Source organism: Melospiza melodia, chromosome 15 (assembly GCF_035770615.1).
Source record: "Melospiza melodia melodia isolate bMelMel2 chromosome 15, bMelMel2.pri, whole genome shotgun sequence".
Lineage (NCBI taxonomy): Eukaryota > Metazoa > Chordata > Aves > Passeriformes > Passerellidae > Melospiza > Melospiza melodia.
The window spans coordinates 7691053-7713909 of record NC_086208.1 but is presented as its reverse complement, the minus strand read 5'-3'; the positions used below and the strand labels follow the sequence as shown (position 1 = coordinate 7713909).

At 45.3% G+C, this 22857-nt stretch overlaps 1 protein-coding gene across 1 annotated transcript in view; it reads right to left on the bottom strand.

The window, feature by feature from the left end:
- The window catches only part of RFX7 (regulatory factor X7), a 48974-nt gene extending 26433 nt beyond the window's left edge, over window positions 1-22541 (bottom strand). The window contains exons 1-2 of the mRNA XM_063169634.1: window positions 22472-22541; window positions 1072-1105 (exon numbers count right to left, since the gene is read on the bottom strand). The gene's annotated coding sequence lies outside the window, so the exon portion shown is untranslated. The remainder of the gene's footprint in view (window positions 1-1071; window positions 1106-22471) is intronic.
- Window positions 22542-22857: the final 316 nt, after the last annotated feature.

Sequence of the window (22857 nt, the reverse complement as noted above, 5' to 3'; positions counted from 1 at the left end):
ACCCAATACCCTCAATACAAACTGATAATCCCTACTTCAGTACACAAGGTCCATAAATCTGCAGAATTTAATGCAAAAATAGTCCTAGAACAATTCAATTTTCTTAAAACAGACTGCCAAAAGTAGATGACTGGTAAGCCTCCTACTTATTTACTCCCTCTCCAATGCTACTTAGAAACACCTACCCCCAATTTTTTTCCTACAGAAATACCTGGTGTTAAAAGAGTTTTACAAATGCAGTTTTGCAATCTGTCCTTTTACCTCTGAAGACTCACATACAAAATTAAGATCTTAAGGCATCTGTTTGGTGTTCACAAATGTCTATAAGGAACAAAGGGGACAAAAATTACATTCTGCATCCCTATTCCCACTGGGTACATCCAAGAACTTTTAAACAGAGGTTAAATGGGGTCCAAAGTTTGTTTGGAACACAGTAAAGCTTTAAATCTTACACAACAATAAATTGAAACATTTTATGGCAAGAATATTCAGCACCACCTAAATTAGCCTTTGATAATGTGACCTGGATGAGTACTCTCTGTTAGCTCAGCCATACTATTGGATAGGATCCAGATGGCTGCCTATGACACTTTTTTGTCTTATCCCCTGGTACTTCTGGATGAAGTGCTGAAGGTAGCAAGTCAGGATAAGCAATCCCTTCCAGTCCTAAGATTTATGAATTCAAGACTGATTTAAAAAAGCTTGAAACCTGCTCACTACTAAAAACAAATAAAACCTCTTTCTGAACTAGTGCTTCCCAAAAATAATCTCTTATCACTGCCTAGATCCTGTTATTTTAATGCACAGATGAAGATTTTGCAATTCAAGGGCCCTTCCCGCTCCAAAAAACGATCTCTCAGCCCTAAGCAGGACAGCAGAGCTAACAGGACCTGCAGTGTTGCACAGTTCTGGGAAGGTACCTGAGATGGTAAATAATTTTGATCACATTTAGTGGTAGTACCTTCAAATACTGCTAAGGAAAGGCTTCATAATAGCTGTCAGTCTCCAGAGCCATCTATTTTGGTCCTGCAGCTCATTAAATATTGAAAAGCATGCTGGAGTTGTACTTACCAAAATGCAGTCCACTTTAGATTGTACAGTTTTGCTAGATGTGAGGGAAGACAGAGAAAAGAGAAATACTGAATTAGTCTAAAATCAATGACAAAAACATTACACATTAGAATTTCTACCACTGCACTACAGGCTTTATATCTTACTTGAAATATCCTGCTAGTCTATGGAATTTTTCTGTAGAAAGTCATCCAAATTTAACTGCTTGCTAGAATTCTTGCTGCTTGTTCTTCTACATAAGAACTCCATTTTTTTAAATGAAATGCCATTGCAACTATTATCCCAAGCTGCAGTGGATGTCACTACTTTCATTGTAGCTCTTACACAATCCAAATGCATTTGACTTGTTTATCTGTAAACACAATTAACATCCCCTTCTCCCCATGCTTCAGTAAATCCCACCACTTCAAGGCATGCATTTCTAGCTTTCCAAAGAGCTGCTACAAGGCACACAGCTGTTATTCCACTGGCAGCTCTGGAGTTTTCCAAGTTAGTCTCTCTACCTCCCAGCTGGCTTATTAAGACTGCAGTGGGTGGGGATTGAATAGAAATATGCCAGGAATGACCTCAGTGCATGTGCCAAGGCGGGCAAACAGTATGGAACTTATTATACTGCCTCTAAACACACCCATGGGCAGCTCTTGTGTTTCTAAGAGTGCTGCACTCCACATGCTTCCTCTGACAGCATTAGTTAAAGGTATTTTATCACTGCTCTGGAGAGGAGCAGGTTTCCCATACAGAAAACCCTAGCCTGAGCATGTACTGAACAAGCATCAATTACTTTTTGAGTTCAGAGAGCAATTATTTTCCTAGTAAAATAAAACATAATTCAATCTCCTTAAACAACACAGCATCTCATGGAAGCTATTTTACTTTTGTACAGATGCTAAAAAAGCTAGACTAAGTCAGGCAGCTGATGGACCTCCTAAAACTCTAAGTAAGAAACAAGCAAAAGAAATGGCTCTGGTGTCTGGTGGTGATAGGAACCAGCATCTGCTGTTCCATCAGATGCCCAGAGGGAGGAGCTTGGTTGCCCTGCTTGTTACACCACTTCCACTTTGAAACAAGACGGTCTAAAAATCTGTTTAGTAGAGGCTGCTGACACTGATGCCTCTTCCTATACAGGAACCACTCAGGTCACAGTGACAGAATACAGTAAAAGCTTTCAGCAGGTAAGAACATTTGTCAAGTTCACGGAAACAGATCCATCAGCAGACATCCACTTCATCTGACTTTGTGTAGGAGAAGCCACCAGGTGGGCAGACAGGCACACCAAGGAGATGGAGCAGAGCTGCTGGGGATTCTAAAGAACAGGGACTGCTTAGGATGGTAATATGGAAGCTTTGCCTTGCCTCGGGAAAGATGCTCACATACACTGCAGCAACTGAAGAAGGGAACCTAAATGTCATCTCACTCATCAAAAATCACCATCTTACCAGAAAGTCAAAGGACACCAAGCATGGACACCTGCTGCATGTTGCCAGTGCATCTGACCCAAAGCTGAGCAAACTGATGGGGACACAGCTGCTCCAGCAGCACTTCTCCACACTGGGCTCCACCACTGCTCCAACCCTGAGCAAGGTCTCACAGTCCCTGTGCTGCTACAGACCAACCAGCCTCTCCTACAGAGCAGCAGGCAACAGGAATCAGGCACCTGTACCCATTCCTGTACCCAAACCTCCTGTATGGCTCCACATGGCAGCTTATGCAGAAAGGGTGCAGAGAGGGCAAGGGATGCAGGGTACAGACACAGGAAACAGCCCAAACACAGCCTCCACAGACAACACCATGCACTGGGCTTTTCAGGACAGCACACTGCAGCCAGCACAGCTTCCCTCCTGCCAACCTGAGCATCAGCATGCCCGTCTGCATTAACATCTTCTTCTTGCAAAGAGAAAGAGGCAAGTTGCCAGGAGGCAGCTGGGCAGGAGATACCTAGAGCTGTCCTTTTATCTCCAAGTATCAGTCTGAGTCAGGAAATGTAAACTCTCAAATTTAGTTCAGGCTCTTCCAGTTGTGACCTCTGCTCCTACAGCACCGACCAACAGCGCTGAGAAGCTGTAGCAGAGGAGCAGTAACAGGGCCAGGAAATAGAGTTCACTGTGTTTCCTTTTTGTAAACTGGTGGCACAAAAAGGACACTCAAGTTCATGTCCTCCAATCTGCAAGCAGATGTTGTGACATTTTAAAAGGCAAAGGTCCCACTGCTTCAGCAGGGGTAAGTGTGATCCCTATTTGATAAACGATTTTTCCATTTCCTGCTCAACACTCTTGAGTGTACTGGGAGGACATTTTTAAAATTTGTTAGTGGTAAACTGAGGTTTTTTCTTCCTAACCAGATCACAGGTAAATGCTGCTTCATTTTATGAAGCTTGAGCCTAACAACAAAAATGCTTATTTCCCTTCTAGCAGAGGCAATCCCAGTCCAGCAGTGGCAACCCTGAGGAATGAGCCCTTTGGCTGAGTACTGGGAGTGACCTTCCCATGGACCGGAGCACTGCACAGACACACTCCATTTGGTGACACTGCAGGATACATCCCCAGCACATCAGGAGATAGAAGGACAAGTGACAAAGGTGGCAAAGGGACAGACATCCCAGCTACACCTGCCACCTTCATTTATTTTGCCCCACTTCTTGTCTAGCAGGATATACATGTTTTGAAAGCTGAAGTTTCATTTACAAGTAAGTCAGTCTGCTTCTGTCCCTGTCAAATGCATCCCTTACCTAATTACTACTGCAATTACAGTGCCTGCAACCAAAAACCTAAACAACCAGCCTGAATCTGGCCCTACATAGAGCCATTTCTAACATCTGGAGGCCATTACCCACATATTTTTGCTACCCACGAGCAGCTGCAGGAGAGCAGCAGGAATGATGTTCTTTCTAATGAAAATAACCATTTGAATCTGTTTGGAACCTAAGCCCATTGGAAACTCAAAAGGTGCACCTAAAGCCCAGAGCCAGCACTGCCCCTCCTGGAGGCTCACTGTGATTCACCCCACCCAGCAGCACAGCTGATGTTACTCTCTTTCACAGCTCTTCATGATGGCAGTCTCCCTCAAGTTAAACTAATTCACTTACTTGATCCAAAAATTAATTCAGGCTACTTCATGCAGTTTTATCCAGGACAAGATTTGTGATTCTGGGGGTAGCTGTCTCTTGTGAGCAACAACAAATGTGGCTCCTTTTACAGCTGCCTTGGATTTGCCAGCTTGTGCCCAATGACCCAACACAAGAACCATGGAATATAAAACTTTATATCAAAACCTTGTGTGCTCCTCTCCAATCAAAAATACAGACACTATCCCAACCACCAAGGAGGCATTTATTCAGTGGGTGCCATCCTACTGATTGTTTCAAAGTTAAGGCACTCAAGAGGGACCCTGTTGTACTGTCTACAGCAATGCTCCTCAAAAATGTCAGCTCTGCTCTGAACACCACCAGCGCAGATCAACCTGGCCATTTCTGGTCACCTACCCACCAGCCACTCAAAACATGCACCCAGCTTCTACTAATTAATAAAACAGCAGAGAAAAGGAGGTTTCTTAGGCTGTGCTTGGAGAAGCAGCACAGGGCAGCTCCCTGCAAAAGCTGCTGTGGATTCTCTCATGTAGAACCCCAGACCCTACAACTTCCCAGAACCATGTGTTGGCTGTTTTGGGTCTGCAGCAAAAAGCCTTACAGGAAGGGCCAAGACCTCTGAAGGATTCTTGAAGGTAAATTTCAAAGGCTGTAGTGATTGAAGCTTCTAAAGGCTGAAGATAAACTCCTGAAATTATCTTTGGGAGAATGAGATTGGGAGAAATCAGATGAAAGTATTTCCTCAAACTGCTCTTCTGTCTTCTGCCAAAGTATGCATTTCTGTTTTCCCTGACCTATTTATGTGTTTTTGCTCAGAACAGCCCTGACTTGGCATGGGCAGAATGAGGAGTGTGTTCTCTTCCCAGGTGAGCAGCTGAGTTAACTTTGCTCTGAGGGAGAGAGAGGGGAAAAAAGCACAAGAATAAGGCAAGGAGATGCAATTCTTTTTTCTAAGTGGCATAAAACCAGATGCTGCTAACCTTCCTCTAATTAAGCAACACTTTACTTTCAGGAAGAGGCAGCTGAATTGTACTGAGCAATATGGGCCTATTGTATTAGCAGAAGTGGCAGAATTCAGTTGCTCTGAGCACGAGTACCTCCTTAATGTTGCAAATAAGAGAAGCCATATACCCACTAGGGATAAGAGAATCCTTATGTCTGTGAGACCAGAAAAAGGGAGGTGGCTGGGAGAAATAAAAGAAAGCCCTTGAATTTATCAGCCACTGCCTGGTTAACCCTGAGCCTTCCCAAAGCCTGCACAGCACTGAACTAACCCTCAGCAGCTTTGCAGCTGAGAGCATCCAGCCCCCATGGAAGGCAGCAGCAGGACCAACACTGTGGGAGCACAGAGAACACCCCCTGCAGCACAGCTCCTCTCCTGGGACACATGTCCAGAGCCTGGCACTGCCACAGGGGCTCCTGGGCTGGGTGCCTGGCAGAGGGGGGACAGCAGCACCTCCAGGACATCGCTGTTCTGTCCGTCAGGGGAAACCTCCCAGCCCCAAAATCACACAGGACATGGCTCTCACCATTCAGGCACTGGCAGAGGACTCATCCCTCAAATGGAGGAGGATGTCAACCACAGAGCCAGTTCAACCAAACTCAGCAGACAAGTGGAGCTACAATTTGTTGTGCAGAATTTTATAATGGTTTGAGTAGGTGGTGACACGTGGGAAGCCCAGAGTGATTTTTTCATCAAAAGTTTGGTGCATTCTGTGTAATTGCCACAGATACTCTGTATCCCATTCAGCCCAAGACTGCAAATATTTGCATGAACTGAAACCTCCCAAAACCAGCCTCTGTATAGCTGCGTTCCCTGTGCTTGGCACTTACTGGACAGCCTAGAGAAAACATTAATTTCTGCCAAACCATAATGCAATTGATGAAAAGAAACTACTTTCCACCACTGCTCATAACTGAACCTTACATCAGGAAGGCAGGGCTGTACTCCTGACCAGACAGCAAGGGCTCCCCTCTGCAGGGTCCCAGTTTCCAGTACTAGAGTATTAAGTTACATTATTACCCAACATGCAGGACTTACAGCAAAAAGTTGCAACTAAAATGGAAAACCCCACTATGCAGTTACTTACCAGGGGCACAGTTACCTAGTTATTCACCTCAGACTGCAAACCACCCTCTCAGCCATCTGAGAGAGAAAATGTTTACAAAGTTATAAAGTAAACGTCCTTTGGAAAAACAGAAAAACCAAAAACGCACCAGGGACTGTTCAGGCCACAGGACAGCTCTGAGTGGCTCACAGGCAGTGCACAGAACCCTGACAGTGCGTGGTGACACTGCTGCCCTGGCATTTTACTCATACCTGAAAACAAACCTTCCACAAGAGAAGAATACCCAAGACAACACTTAGAGCTGTCTGCCGAAGGAGAGTCTTGGCCACACCTCCTTTCAGAAATTACTGTGATCTGAAAAGCCTCCATTTCCCACTGCATCAGCTGTTCCCCCATACCATCCCTGCAGGTTGTTTGTCAAACTGCTTAGCAAAGGGCACGGGGGTTCTCTGCAAGGAACAGGAGCACATGAGCAGCACTGCCAGGCTTGTGCCTCCCAGGCACAGGAGGCATTTGGGTGTTGTGCACCCACAACTCCTCCTCCTGTGCTGTGTCCTGCTGCCCCTTTCCCGCTTGCAAAAACACACTTCAGCTCCCAAGGAAAACAAGACAGAGTCCACTACAAAGTACCAACAGCGACAGTTTTGGCAAAGTCATCTTTCTGAAACCTTGCTAAAATAGGGAGGGTCATTATTAAACTGACCACATACCCTTTTGGAAAGATTCAGTCAGAATTCCACTACTCTGATGACATCAGGTGACATTTAAAAAAAAAAAATTCCCTATTTACTCTGTGTGCTGTGAGGAACCACTCAATAAAAGGATTACCAAGCCCATTACAGTAAGTGGTACTATCAGAAAGGTACTATTATCACATCCTTACCACGACAAGCACTGTGTCCCAGCAGTGCCTGCAGCAATCAGCCCTTAATTCTTAATCTTACTGAATTAATGCTTCTCTTTCTTAGACTAACAGCTCTAAATATATCTTTATATAACCTTCCACTCAGAAGCACAAAGAAATGTTAAACTGGAGCCAAGGATCATCTAAGGAGAAAATTATGAAACAGCCGCCTATGTGTGCTGCTACTCAATTAACATCTTAACATATGCCATGTTACATTGTCTGGCTTGGCTCACTGTGATAAAGAAGTAAAATGGCTGTAAAAGCATTTCAATTAAATATTTAGAAAGCAGAGCTGCACGAGGTTGAAACTTGTTTGAATTAGCAAAATGACGACTATCCATACTGCTCAGCTAATGCCGTACGAGCTGCAGCACAGGGCACCGGGAAAGGGAAGCCCCCCCAGCACGGCCCGGCACCCCAGGGCCAGGAACCCCTCCCGGCCTCACCTCCACCCCCGGGCGTGCAGCAGCCAAAATCAGGCGGCTTCTGATGCCACCTAGGGGCTCTGTCCCTGCCTGCACTGCTCCCTCCCCCGGGAGATGCCAGGGTCTGCCCCAGACGCCAGGCACTTGCTCGAGCCTCCCACAAACACAGGCAAACAGCGGCAAAACACTTAATACAAGACAAATTAGGTCTTTCAGGATTCAAATGCAGATATATTTTTATTCCATATTAAAGCCACAAGGACCACAACTGCATCCTAAAAACACATGAAGTATCGCTATTTCCCTGAAGCATAAAAATAGAGGAAATGCAGAAAAGTGTCCAACTCTCAGGCCTCCAAAAGTAAACAAAGCCAGAATTCACCAGCTGGTAAATACTGTCTCTTTCGGTCTGAAAGCAGATTCCTCCTCAATCCCAGGCAAAGCACCCTTCTCAGCAAAATCAGGAGGCAAACGCTCAGCAAGCCAATAAAACAGTGCAACAAGAAGGGTGAGCTGCAACTACTTCATCCTCCCTGTAACCTAACCCACCTCCACCAGGGAGAATAAGCTAAACCAGTTTTCCATCAGGCATAAGGAGCAATGCTATATCACAGTGCTGAAAAACATAATGGTTCAGCACAAAAGTTAATGCAGGCGCTAAAGTGTGTCAAACAGGTGACTTCAACACTTGTTACTAAAATAAATGCAGTTAAAATAGTTCATAGAGAATAAAAATTTAATCCCTTCACCATTTCTGACACTATGATCATTTTAGGAGTATAAATAAAGCCAACTATACAAACAGCTGAACAAAGAAGGAAGATGAGGCTGCTAATGAAATGCCCAAGTCTCAAATGTAGCCCATTGTAATGAACTGCCAAGAAATAATTAGCCAGCAGACATCAGAATACCTATGTCTGAAACACAGGTCTATAAACATCTCTTTCAGCTCTCTGAAGAAATCTGGTTGTATTCAATGCTAAAGGCTTGTTCCACTATTCTTAAAATAACTGGGAAGAACTTGCAACAACCACACTGCCAGGTGCTCTATTCCAACAAGACAGTCTTTTAAGTTCCTGGGGTTGGAGGTTTTTTTACATTTATTTAAATTCAGTATATTGCCATAAGTTAGTGTAATGAACTCTGAGAAGAGACAAAGAAAATGCTTTTACACAGTTCTCACCCTGGTTCTTTCAGCACTGCTCTGAATTAAAATCAGTGCATATTGTTACATTCAGGCAGGAGATTCTGTTCCAAAGATGCAGTGCCCTCTGTACAGGATGTAGGAAGATAATATGACTTCAGAGGAGATGCTTCCTGTATTTATTACTAACAATCTACAATCTCAAAAAAGCAGAATAAAAAAAGATTATTTCAGTAGAAATTTCACCTCATGAGTGTCCCACTGAAAGCATAAAGATGGAAACAGTCACTGGACCTGCAGGTTGTGGCTACAGAGCAAATCATCCATTGCAACTCACATATTCCACAATGAAAACTGCTGGGTTTTGAAACTAATTATGAAAAAACAAATCAACCGTTGGTTGCTTCACAATCCAACCTATAGATAGCTAAGAGATCTGCTGTGCTGTTTTCAGCTGGGGTCATCAGAAGCCCCATCACAACACTATTACTTAAGGCACTGGAAAGCCAACTATGAGACACTGGGATTTTCCTCCAGCCTTTGTCCCACATGGCTCCAAGAGAGGATGCCTAGTGAAACTAAGGGGGTGACACTCCTCAGCAGAACTTAAAAACCAAACAGGAAATTCAGTGCATCTATAAAACATGTGCACAAAATTGTTTCTCTTCCATGCCTGCAGAGCCAACTAGCTGAGGAGGAGGAGGAAGGCAGCACCCTGCTGTGCATCACAGCCTGCCTGCCACAGGTCACAGACCTGGTCCTCTGCTGCCTTTCCATTGGGAAATGGTGGCTACAGACAGCTGATGGCAAAGTAAAATAATATCCATGTGGAAGAGTTCTACACTGCTTCCATGTAACACACACCCAAAATGTACAAATCTGTACAGTGCTGTGTTTACTGCACAAGGCTCAGAGCTGAGCTGAACCCAGCAGAACAGCTCCAGTGTCAGCAGCTCTGCAGCAAGGCTTTCCCACCACACGTGTTTCCCAGTGCTGGCACAGGTGCCTCAATGGCAGATTTAAGCCTGCTCATAAAAACTGGGTTTCTTCTTCTTTATTTCACATTATTTCCTTCAACGCTTTCAAGACCCACGGCTATCCTAGTTACATTCTCTTAACAGAAGAGATTTGCTGCTACTGGTTGTCCCTCTTTATTTCCCTACTCATTTGATACCCAGGGGCTGTCATCTGGTTTGCAGTGCCACAACCCAGTCCCATCCAAGCTCTTCTAGGGCTTTATCCTGAGGGAGCAGATGAAAGCCCCTGCCCTGCAGAGCCCTGCAGAGCCACGAAAGCCACCCCCAGTGCACACAGCAGCCATCCCCTCCCCAAGCCCTGCAGGGCCAACAGCTGCAGGTGTCCCACTGCCAGCCTGGAAGTGCCTTCCCAAGGTGCTGCCATCTCGCTGCCCCCTGGGCCTGGCACACACTGGGAAGCAGAGGAGCAATCCAAGGGCTGCCCAAGGCCTTGCACAGACACTGCACTGAGGAGGCCCAGCTTATCCTGCAGGGTTCCCTGGCACACTCTTTGTCCCTCCTGCATGCCACAGACATCCTTCTCTCCCCTCCACATTGAACAGCTCCCCCCAAAGGTATCAGCCTGTCTTTTTGCAAACAAATTCAGCTTTTATCCAGCCCTCTCCTCCCAAGGCTACTGGCAACATCCTATTACCCTGCTTCTGCCCTGATTTCTGCACACATGCATTCCTCCTTCTCCTTGCTCCCTTTCCTCTCATGGCTGCCCACCACACAGCTCCTCTGCACCCTTTTTTCCACTTGAGGAACCTGTACCCAATTGCTGACTCCCATGGAATGCAATTCTTGCAACCTCTTAGGTTTCCCTGTGCTGAGTAATGCCCTGAGTATCTACATGCACTCTCCAAGCATCTGCCTACTAAAAGGGTCACTCACTCCTTTCCTGCTAGATGGGCATGGCTCCACTGCCATAGGAAAGGCAACTTCTCTCCAACCTGTGCCATGTTGCTCACTGGCACATCCCAGAACCCTCTCCTGTCCTTGACTTTACCATCAGGTGAAAATTTAGAGCTGAACACATGCAGGATGAACATGGCACTGCTGCCTGATGGTGACCATACAGCCTCCCACCTCAGAGGACTCCTCCTTGTTCAGCTTCCCCAGGTTCTTTCAGGCATCCATCCTTCAGCCTTGCACCTGCACTGAGGCACTTCTCACTCACCTCTGCTCATCAGCTTCCACCCACTCTAGACACAGAAGCTCTCTGCAAATAAAGAGCTGCAAGTAGCCAGAAGACTCTTACCTATCTCAAAGGTCAGTTCACTGAATGCTAAAGCAGAATAACTCATCAGCTTTCCATACTCTGCTTCTGGGGGTAGAAAAAATAATCTATGTGGCATTTTTTAAAATGGTTTTAAACCCTAAACCAAGATCTTTAGTAGGAAGAGTTACAAACACATGCTACTCCAATTCTTAAGGATTTTATGAAAAGGAGTTTAAACACAACTGCACCCACTCCTAGGTGGAAATTAACTCTGTCCAACAGGTGCCTTACATGGCCCTGCAGGGCAGGACTGGCTGCTCCCACCTGGATCATGTCTGCAGCTCTGGGGCTGCCCCCATCAGGCCGGCCCAGCTCCAGAGCAGAGCACAGAGCTCCAGGGCAGCTCTCAGAACCTGCAGTGTGGGGCAGGCCAACACCAAGCGCTCCACCCCACACACTGCCTCCTTCCCTGCCATCTGACCAGCACTGAATAACCCACAACTTTAGGATTCAGTTCTCTGCCCTCAGAACAGGGAACAATGTGTGCAGCCAGTTTGTTGCCTCACCATCCTACTTCTACAGGCAATGAGGGGGACAGGACCCAAAAACCTAACTTAGCCATCTCCTTCTCAAGTAAAACACCTGCTTTGCAGACACAGCATCATCCATAAGCATTTTGATACTTATTTCAGAAGTTTTCATATGGTCATGGTTTTCTTTTGCAAATGCAGCAGAGGGCACGTGACCTGTGCTAGTAGAAAGAAATGAAGCCACAGCCACATAGGCCACTGAGTTTAGCACCCTATTCAGACAATTTACAGAACACTTGCATGGATTCATTATTCATAGCATGTATATTCTAAACATCCCAGGGAGCTGCACAGTTACACCACAAATTACTTAGTAAAGAGTCAAAACCAGAAAAGGCTGTGCTTGATTAAAACTAGATCAGATTTCAGAAAAGCTGCACTAAAATTCTGACTTTCCAAAAAATCATGACAGCACAGAATTATATTTCAGACAGTTCTACACAAGTACTCACCAGGGTAACAGTGTTGTCATTCACCTGCAGGCTACCACACATTTGCAGCATCTAACAATTATGCTTCTGCAAAAGTCTCATGCTAATGGTACCCACAATAACTTGTCTGAGGGGTCCTTCCAGAAGCAGACATTGTTTGAGAGCACTGCAGAATTGATCAGTCTGGATTTTCATTCCTGTGATTCACACCTTGTGTAAACATTGCAGCGGGAGAGCAGATGTTCACATTACGAGAATGAAAATGTCCTTTCCTGATTAGTAACACAGTTTGATTTCAATTTTCACAGTGAACTGTATGCTGCTTTGCCACTCCTTTGCTCGGGAGCTGAACTGATCAAGCCAAAACTGTAACTCACCTTCCTGATTTTGACAAATTCCAGGAGAATACAACACACTCGAGCTATCTCCAGATCCTACACTGGGCCTCAAAGCCTACACTTAGCACAGAGCTGCTGCTACTTAAGGTACTCAGCAATAACTAAAAACTTTACTAAAGTGACAAGAATCACTGTGAAGTGACAAATAACAATTATTAGTCCTGCAATGCAAACACTCACCCACTGCAATTATTTTCACCCTGAAGAGCTGGAGCTGCTCACCAGCAGCATCCCGGGGCATACACGGGTGACTGAGTGTTCACAGAGGGGCTTCCACACACAGAACCATGGCACACAGGAGCTGAACTGGGTTTTTCATTCAAGTTACAAGTGTCACCAACTTGACTGTACAAACCACAGTGATATATGAACCCGCATTCCTCCCCCCTCCAAGAGAAGGAAGCTGCTAGCAAGATGCAGTCCATGCAGATTTGTTCCATGAAAGCCAAGTGGGGACTGCCTAAACTCGCTGGTACTAAACAAAACAAAGTATTTGGTTTCATGTTTATTCTTAGCCTCACAGCTCAAGACTATTACGATTTTTTTAGCAGCTATTAACCAAAAACTGACTACTCAGAATATATTCAGGCACAGATCTACAGGGTAATCAGACACCTGGCTTCTTCTCAGAAGTAACCAATAAGGGAGAGGTGTCTGGATAACTTCATGGATCACAGACTTAATTATACAGGTTACCAAATATTAAGGGTCAGCATTTTAGCTTTTTTTTGCACGATAAAATGATGCTGAAGATTAATTTTTAACTGAAGATTCACTATAAACTGCATTTAGACAAACCTTTGTCCAGTGTAATTAAACACACACAAACCACTGGTATTTCCAAACATTTTATTTGATTCAGCAAGCTATCGTGCAACAACTAACAAATTATGCTCAAAGTATCCTTATCCAGGGATATCTCATGCATTTTAAAACTGTATCTACCTTTCCTATTTCACTCACTTGTTGAAAGGAATAGGTAAATACTTTTCCCTCAGCTGCCATTTAATTTCTCAACTTTTTAGGAGTCAGTGACTTGAACTATACCACTGGAATCAAGCATAATGAAGGTAATGCTGTAGAGCAGGCTCCTGGAGACAAAAGCAGGCTTAGCTCTTCAGCAAAATGTGGTTCCAGGTGCAGCTTCCAATTACTGCCAGTGAGTAACTTGACTGTCTTTTAAATATCAACTAATTAATTTAGTTTATATGGCCACTAATAGCAACTGTAAGCCCTCATCATTTATCATGCCAAAAGGCTTAATACAGAAAGAAAATCAAATCATAAAGAAAATTGACCACATTTTTATACACCCTTAATGAAAGGAATTTTGTCACACTTTGTCAGAGCTTGGATAAAAAGTTATGTGGTACAGCCTGACTCCCACAAAAACAGTTCAAAATTATTTTTAGCCTTTTCTTCAGACAGTCCCATCAGAGCAGAAGGAGCTGCAGCTTTCACCAAGGGCCGGCTGGCCTCACAGGTGCCTCACCCACAGCTCCCAGGTTCCACAGAAGCAGCACAAGGAGCACAGAGCAATCAGGACCTTGCAGAAAGCACCTGAACCCAGCTGGGAGCGATGATGCCAAGCACGACGAGCACAGGGTGCTCCCCTGGGCAGGGCCCCTGTGTGCTCTTCCCAGGAAACTGCTGCCCACACAACAAGCTGCTGCTGCCAGGGATGTCCAGCCCTGCAGCAGACACCTTGAGTTTCAATTTCAGACTGCTTCCAGACACCACATTCACACAGCATCCAGAATCCCCCTGCAGAATTCTCCTCCTGATTTAACAAGCACCCAAGCCTCACAGTGCTTTCCTCCACTGAACTAGCAATAAAACTAACATGGTTCTGAAAGAAGGAGCTGTCACATTTTTTCAGAGCAGATTAAAAAACAAGACTAAAATTCCATCCACAAAAAAAAATTAAATAAATGTTAAAGGTTTACAATTTAGAGGCCTTCAAAGAGTTACCACTTGTGGCACTAAGTAACTGCCTTTCCAGTCTGTATTTGAATGTAACAGTGGTTCTGAAGAGGAAGGGAGAAGGCTCCCAGGAATATTTCCACTGAAGTCACAAAGACTACTCCAGGTATTTTCAAGGGATTTCTGAACAAGGGCAAGAAGGACCCAAGGCAAACACAGGAGAACAAACTGCCCATCCTATTGTCCAGCACATTTTTCTTACACACTAATTTTTGTTTGTCTAAAGGGTGCTTGTGTTGATACTTACAAGGCAACCTCGTTCATACTGAGGAAAAGTTCCAACAGTTTGTACTGCTGACCACTTTAAAAACAGTACAATCCACTGCTTTATATGCAAAGCCACAAACTGTAATTTCTACTGTCCAGTGCAATCTTTTTCACCCACAGGTGTCCCAACAACCTTATAATGGCACTTAGGAATTTCTGACTGAGAAATACAGCTGGCCTGCATGCCTGTGAGGCCATCCATCAGAAAGGACAGCCATCCATCATGGACCTTGACATTTAACCACAAACTTCCTCTCAAGAGAGATACAAATATGCATCATTTAATAAACAAGTTCTCCCCAGGAACAAGATTTTCTTCCCAAACTTGAAGTACCTGCCAATGGGTAAGAGATAGCACTCCCAGGCAGCTCCAGGGAAAAGCAGAGTGGGACTCATGGCAGTGGAGGAACACAGGTACACCCCTGGACACACGGACACACGTCCTGGCCTGGAGCAGCAGGTGCTGCCCTCACAGCTGCTCACACAGCCGTGAGGACAATGCCCCTCACTCAGGGTGCAGGTGCCACCAGCCAGAGCCACCCCCATCCCCATCCCCATCCCTGCAGCAACACCCGGCCTCCCCACCCTCTGACAGGTACAGTGCCACCACGGCAACCACAAACAATTTAAAAGAAGCCACAAGGAAAATATTTGGGAAGTTTTGAATATTTTTTTCACTGTCTTAATGACTAAATGTTCAACAACACAAAACACTGGGCAGCTTACTGAAAGCCTGTTGATGGCACAGCAGCTGATAACAAGCATCCTACTTGGTGAGAGATAATCCTTTTTCCATTAAATCAAGAAAGCATTAAAACTGAGATAGTGGCTAACTGCATTTAGAACAAAACAAAACAAACCCTCAAAATTCCCAAAGATCTAATGAAACACTATAAAACATCCCACCACTTCCAGAATTTTTAGATTTAGGGGATTCTTCTCACTGGCTTGAAAGCACCAATTTGTGCTGGCCTTTTGCTCAGGCTCTTTCTGGGTGACAGTGCACTCATTGCTTTTTCACCTATTCAATTTACCTTTTGAATCACCTGCTGACAGCTTTGTAACACACAGTCCAGCATTCTACCTGGACTGCTCCAGAGGGAGAGGAAGCTACCTCCCTGTCCTCGTGGCCACAGTTTAAAAATAAAGAGCTCCTTATTTATAGATAAGGTTTTGTAATATTAGATATTAGAAAGGCTTAAACCAAAAATCCAAATTTGGATCCTGATCTGAATTTTGCAGCTCTGGCCCTTCTCCAAATACTTCTGTTTGGCAAGCAGCTGAGTAGAGTAACAAGAGAAGGCAACATACATAACTTATGGGATCTGTATAAAAACATTAAGCTCAACCCCTGCTCTCAAAACTACACTAACACACAGAAAAGACTAACAAAACCACCCCAAGCTCCAATTAATTAAAAGACTTATCAGTGCTTCAGTATAAGTCTGATCACCCCAACCTGAGCAGAACTTGCCATCTCACTCAATTAAATGACTTTCTCTGATTATTTTATACACTATCCAGAAACTTTTAGGGGGAGGTTCCAAGTATTCTTTCCAGGTAGAGATTTGGATTCCTACTTGCCAGTGGCATACAGACACATGTAAATAACACAGAACTCTCCTAAATGGCAAACAACCCAGCTACAGAGGCCTGGGAGGACAACCCTGCAATTCTGTGCTTATTAAGGACTCATTAGAACTGCTGCACTGAACCACAATGTCACACCATCTGACTTGCTTCAGTGAAGAAACTCCTGCAGTGGAAAGTAAAATGTTTATGAAACAAGGAATTGCGTATGTTTGATGCTGTGAAGTCAACAATTGCATGCACTCCAATGAATTCCAAATGAACAACAGTAAAACTTATCCAAATCTTTTATTACTTGAATAGTGCTTTCCTCCCATATAGTGTTTTAGATTCTATTGTTTCAAGAAGCAAAGACAAACAAAACCCACAAACAAGAGCAAAAAATCCACTCTTCCTAAAAGCAGGTTTATAAAGACCTTTTTTCTGCAAAGCTATTCCCTCCAACTCAGAGCCAGGATATTCAATAAAACCTCAGCTCTGCTCTCCAAAGGTTACATAAAGGTCACCATTCATTTTACTCAGGTTTATTTTCTAACCTTGTAAAAACGCCTGCAGACCAAATTGGCCTCCACACCTGCTGACCTAGAATCTCCCCACAGTGGTGGCCGTGCCCCGTTTTGGGAAGCGGCTCCTCCTGCCACGCCGCTGGCAGCGCTGACTGCACAGGGATGCACTGCAGCAGGACAGCCAGAGCTCCTGAACCCTGCCCTGGGGGGCTTCCCCACATTCCCCACACACAGGAATGTGTAGTGACAGATAAAGGGTTCACCTGGCCCTTGTGCAGAGGAGTGGAAGCTCTCTGAACAACCCATGGAGGCCATCTCCAGGAGAAGCCAAGGGACAAACGGTGTAGGATTTATTTTGCCTAATTCATGAGTCCTGCACCACACCCTGGACTGAAATTTGTTTGCAGTCAGAGAATCCGGCACATGAAGGGATGGGATGGATTGTTTTATGGAAACATCTTTCCTAGGAGTTAGCCCTCACCTCAGAAATGCCCTTTTTTCCTCCACAATAACTACATGGGAACTTATACAGAACCAGGTGGAGTGAAATGAAACAAATTCCACTTTCTGTTCCTATCCATTTGGGGAAGCAGAGTGTGAAGGAGAATGACAAGCTGCTAAATGCTTTGCCCAAGGAGGGGTGACCTTCCCTGAAATCACCAGGAATTACTCTAAAATATGGTCCACAGTTCAATTTTTTCCTATGTATTTGACTGCTTATACACCATATCAGGAAACACATTCAGGACAGGCAAACCTTACCAACACCTGGAATCACTGGAACCAAGAAGGCACAGAAAACTGAGTCAGTGACATGAAATCTTTGCAGTTTTACACTCCCATCATCTCTCAGCTAAGGGGCTCAAGGTACTTTTTCAAAGCAGGTAAACAACACACTTCTGATGTTGCATAGATTAAATTAAATAAGTGCAGCCTGTACACCTGTCAATGGCAATTATTTGATTTTCCTCACAGAAGTCAGTAATCTGTAACTGAAGAATGATAACCTGTGTTTCCCACCTCCAACAAAGAATTAATTAGGATGAAGGAGGGAATGATGGCCACTGCATTTTGGGCTGGGGGCACAGAATAACCACAAGTGCTCTGTAATCAGAGGAAATTTGGAGTTCTCCCAGTTTTGACAGGCTACTTAACAAAATACTGAAAGTTATAGTAGGGTTTTTTTCTCTTACTTCCTGTCTCCCTCTCTCAAGCTACAAGAAAGAGAGAAAATGCAGATGGATTGGTTTACACATTAATCCAACCTGACTCAAGAAATACTTGTTTTAAAAAAATACATACAGACATTTCAACTGCAAAAGAAAACTACCAAAAAGGTATATCCATTTGCATTTGCTAAAAGCCTGAAACACATACCCCCCAAGTTTCCCTCTTCATTGCCAGGCTTTTTATTAAAAATATCAAATCAATCATTATTAATTTTTATTAAAAATATCAAGTCAATCAATTTTTCTGTTGACCTAACTATACAAATAAGTAGCAATTCCTATTATGAAAAACCTCAATGGCATTTCCCAAGTTGCAGAACATTTGCTCTGCCAACAGCTAAGTGACAAGCCACGCTTGCTGACAATGCCTAATGAGGAGTGATGCATGCAACTGCAGGAGGGAGCAGGAATGTTTTAAGTCATAAAAAAGAAAGAAGCCTTCCAAATATTAGAACCCATTGGTATTAATCTGGTTTTCTAACACAATAACAAGAGTCCAAAAGTAATAAGGGCACAATTCACCTCCTACTCCTTCTTCAGCATGAGACAACTGGGCATTAGGACACAATTTCAGCACTGCCCAGACTCACTCATGTGGTTTTCCAATACAACTTGTAGCTAGAAGAGCTATTGGAGGACAAAAATTATGGGTCAGAAACCCACAGCCACGTCCAGGCTGAAATGGCTGCAAATGCAGTACCTTGTGTCTGCCACTCCACACTGCCTGGTCCTCAGCTTGGTTTACACGTGAGACACCGGGGCAGAGAAGGAGAGAAATTAATCTCTCAAGCAGAATTGCTATATTCAAATCCTAACAGATGCCTTTAGGACAAAAAGAGCTGAGATGCAGGAAGGTGAAAGAAGCCGGGGCCAACCCATGCACAGATGCAAGCACCAGATTACTATTTACAAGGGTAAACAAGTGCTCATTGCAGAACCATCACCAGTTATTTGCAACAGTGAACAAGAAAACAAACCTGTCTGCTCCTTCAGTGTTCACAGCTACCGGATTTTGGATTGTTACAGTGAGCAAAGGGATTAAATTGCCTAAAACTGTTCGTCTTTTTCTTTTATGCCAGCAATGATAGACCCTCAGCTGACACCATCCTCCCTTGGCCATCTCTGCGTCTCAATCCTCATACCACGCTGCTTTTACATCCCTACTTCACTGTCTGTCTTCAGTAAGATATTCCCTGGCAAGTCAACGTGATACTGAGTAGACTCTGTCTTCACCACCATATGTTTGGGTACAGAAACATCATATACAAACAACACACATTTGGTAATACAGTACCGTCACCCAAAGAAATAAGTGAAATCCCATTAGTCTATATGCTCAGACAGCTGACTAGGGAGGTTTTCCCGCCTCGGGCTCCAACGTCTGGACAAAAAGCTATTAATAAATATGAAAGCTTTAACCAATCTAAAGAGAAATAAAAACAGGCAGATTAAGGCCCACTGTCCAGCGAAGACCAGGGCAATTTACAAACCCGCCCATGCTGACACTCATCAGCCAGGCTGGGCTCCCAAAGACGAGTTCTCTCTGTCTAGACTTCTAATCCGTCAATGGGAAAAGACATCCAGTGTTATTTCTGCCCGCTTCACCCACACCGTAAGAACACATCCAACCGCCTCAGCACCTCACACACAGCAGGGAACAAAACCAGACACCGCTCTGCTGCATGTGGGGCAGCCAGGACACAAATACACACAGACAGTGATGAGCTTCAATCACTGTAACCAAACAGCACTTAAATACCTGTCTACGATGTTGTAATGCAAATGAATACTTCCTGATTTGTTTTTAAGCACAGCTAAGTCACTCTTTTATCTTCCCCTCCTCAGCTCAAACTAGTGGTCACCTTATATGCCAAAAACACCCCAAGAAAAAAAGCCCAAACACCAACAGACTGGACACCTTAAAAAGCATATTTTTAAGTCTTCAGTATCTATACTGACCATGCCTGCAAATGTAACCAGCAGGGCTTAAACTATTGTTTCAATTTAAGGGACTCCACATGTACAGTACACAATTATTTAATATGTTTTTGTCAAACTACATTTTAATTTAATAAACAGAATAAAATAAGTGCGAGTTGAGATAATTAATAGCTCATTGTCCCACTCGTGGCCTGCATCAGTCTCTATATTTATATTAGTCTGTGAAGCGGAGGGACAAGCACAGACTTGTTTGTGATCCTCAAGTCCAGTATTTACGTAGCCGCTATATTTTGCTATACTATTTTCACTGACAATACAATCTGAAGACTGAAACCTTTTATAAACCCAACCAACCAAACAAAACCTGTAACAAACACAACCAACTAAAAGCCTCCATCCACTATGTACAAACACGTGTAGGAAAAAAGGAGGTGGGGGGAACACAACAGAGAAGAGCACTGAGCTAGATGTGCTAAACCTGCTGGGAAGCAAAGGGGGAACTGAATGCACCAACCTGCCAGCACACGCAACTGCACGGCAAGGGAGAGGGGAGGAAGAGGAGGGAAGGAGAAAAGAGTAGAAGCTCTGCTGTGCACATTACACCTCATTCTGTTAACAGCAGTGCACTGCCATTTCCACCCCGGCCTTCCACAACCTCTGCTGCTGTTTATCCATCACCAGCACCCACAGAACAGAGAGCAAGCCCCAGTTTGCTGCCAGTTCAGAAGGAGACTTTCCACTGTTTATTGGGGTGCACAACACCCCTGGCAGTGCTCCTCATCCCTACTGCACCCAAACAACCACCACAGGTCCAGGAAGATGCAAATCCACATTAAACTCCAACCTTAAAGGAAGACTGCTTGATCACAACAGAGAAATGTAAGATTTAAAAATATCAAAAGAAAAGGTTTTCTTATGAAAAATAACCTTATCTTCAAATACTGCATTTCAAGAGCACAACCTGCAGGGAACGGATGCTGCCTGAGAGCAGCAGGGAAGTTGAAGCCCGTGCAGAAGCAGGTAGCCAGGAGGAACACTGTGAAGGTGAGGAGCGCCTGGGAAGTACCAGGGGACAGGGCTGCAAGGTGCTGGGAAACCTCTGCCGGCCACAGGCACTTGGCACCAGGCAAGCCACTGACCCCGGACAAAACGCTTCATTCCTTTGTACCAAACATGGGCTGGGCTATTCACCAAGTTCACCTTAATCAAACAAGAAGCTTTCATTTCAGAAGCTAACATACGTGCTGTTTTTCCTTGAAAATGAAAAGCCACAATAAAAGCAGAGGTTTTACTTAGTAGCCATTTTGTCTTCAACTTGGACATGATACCTCTTAATCTGAATGCAATGTAAACATGCTCTCCGAGGCTCATTTCCAAACAGCACGTTCATGCAAAGGGAAGCAAACATGAAAAGACCATCACTAAATACCATAATAAATTAGGAGGGTGTGAAGATTTTATGATCCAAAAAGACAGAAAATTCTGCAGATCATATTCCTTCTCTAGGTCACATTGCAGAAGACCAAAACAAAAGGTAGCATGTGTGGATGAAGGAGAAAGAACTATTATGTACTGTTTAAATACATAAAAACAAAATAACCACCATCCTAATAATAAAAGCTATTTCAGTATGCCATACAATAAAAAAATCTGAAGGCAAAATTATATTTAGATGCTCCTTATTTTCTAGAGACGTCCATTCAAACCACACAATCTAACTGTAATATGACGTAATATGCAAGCTTGATGAGTATGTGTTTATTGGGATGAGTTTATGTATAAAATACACATGGTGTGTGCGTGTATATAAAGGAAAACATTACATGAGTAACCTGTATTTACAACTCCCAACTTCCAGTACTCTTTACCAGTGTCCTCAGCCAAAAGCAGCTTTTAAAAACGTACATAAAATACAAATGCTGCAGGTGACAGCCTCTTGCAGATACTAAAAAAAAAAAAAAAAACAAACCAAAAAATAAGAACAACAAAGTGTTCTATTTGCACCAACCTAAACTAGGTTCACCTCGTTCCCCCAATAGACGTAAAATAAAATCCTCAAATAAAATGCTGGTTTACTTAGAAATTGAATTTTTAGGGGAAAAAATCAACAAAAAATAACCTGAATTCCTATGCAGAAACTTGGAAAATCATCGTAAGCTCCAGCCACAACTACATCTGAACTGCCTGAGTGGGACCTCAGAAGAGCAGAGGTTTACGGGAGGCTGGACAATCGCACCCTTCCTGCCCAGCTCCGCATCCCCCGCTGCACCAGCGCCGTGCTGGGCGCTCATGTGCGCGCTACGAGCACGGCCGGGGCGCCGCGGGCCGCGCAAGATGCGCGGGGCTGCAGCAGCGCCTGCGGCAGGTGACCCGAGCCCACCGCCCACCGCAGCCGGGCAGCGCCGCCGCCCGCCCGCACACGGGGCTGGTCCTGCCCGTGCGGCACCGGCACCGGCCGCGGGCACGGCCCGCCCGCGACCCCCGCCCGCCAACACGCGTGTGCTCCGCGCTGCCCGCACAAAGGGGCCGCGCCCCCCCCCCGCGCCCGCGCAGCCCCCCGGCCCTTCCCCCGCTCCCCCGGCCCGGGGCCCGGCCCTTACCAGATGGAGCTGCGGATCTTGTGCTGCAGCGCGCTGGCCTCGCCGCCCTGCAGCCCCGGCACCAGGGCCGGCAGGGCCCCGCCGGGCGCGGGGGTGCCGGCGAGCCGCCGCGGCGGCTGCCCCCCCTCCGGCTGCTGCTCCTCGGCCATGGGACGCGAGCGGCGCTGGCCGCACTAGGCCTCTGCCGCAGCGCTCGAGTGAGTCGCCTTCCCCCGCTGCCCGGGGGACATCACGGGCGGAACCCGTCCCGCCGCTACGCCGCAGGATGGCGAGCCCGGCCCGCGGCTCGGCGCATGGCGCCCGGCCCCCGCCGCCCCCGCGCAGGGTCGCTCCGCGCTCCCCCGCCCCGCAGCAGCACCTGGCCCGGCCCGGCCCGCCCCGCGCCG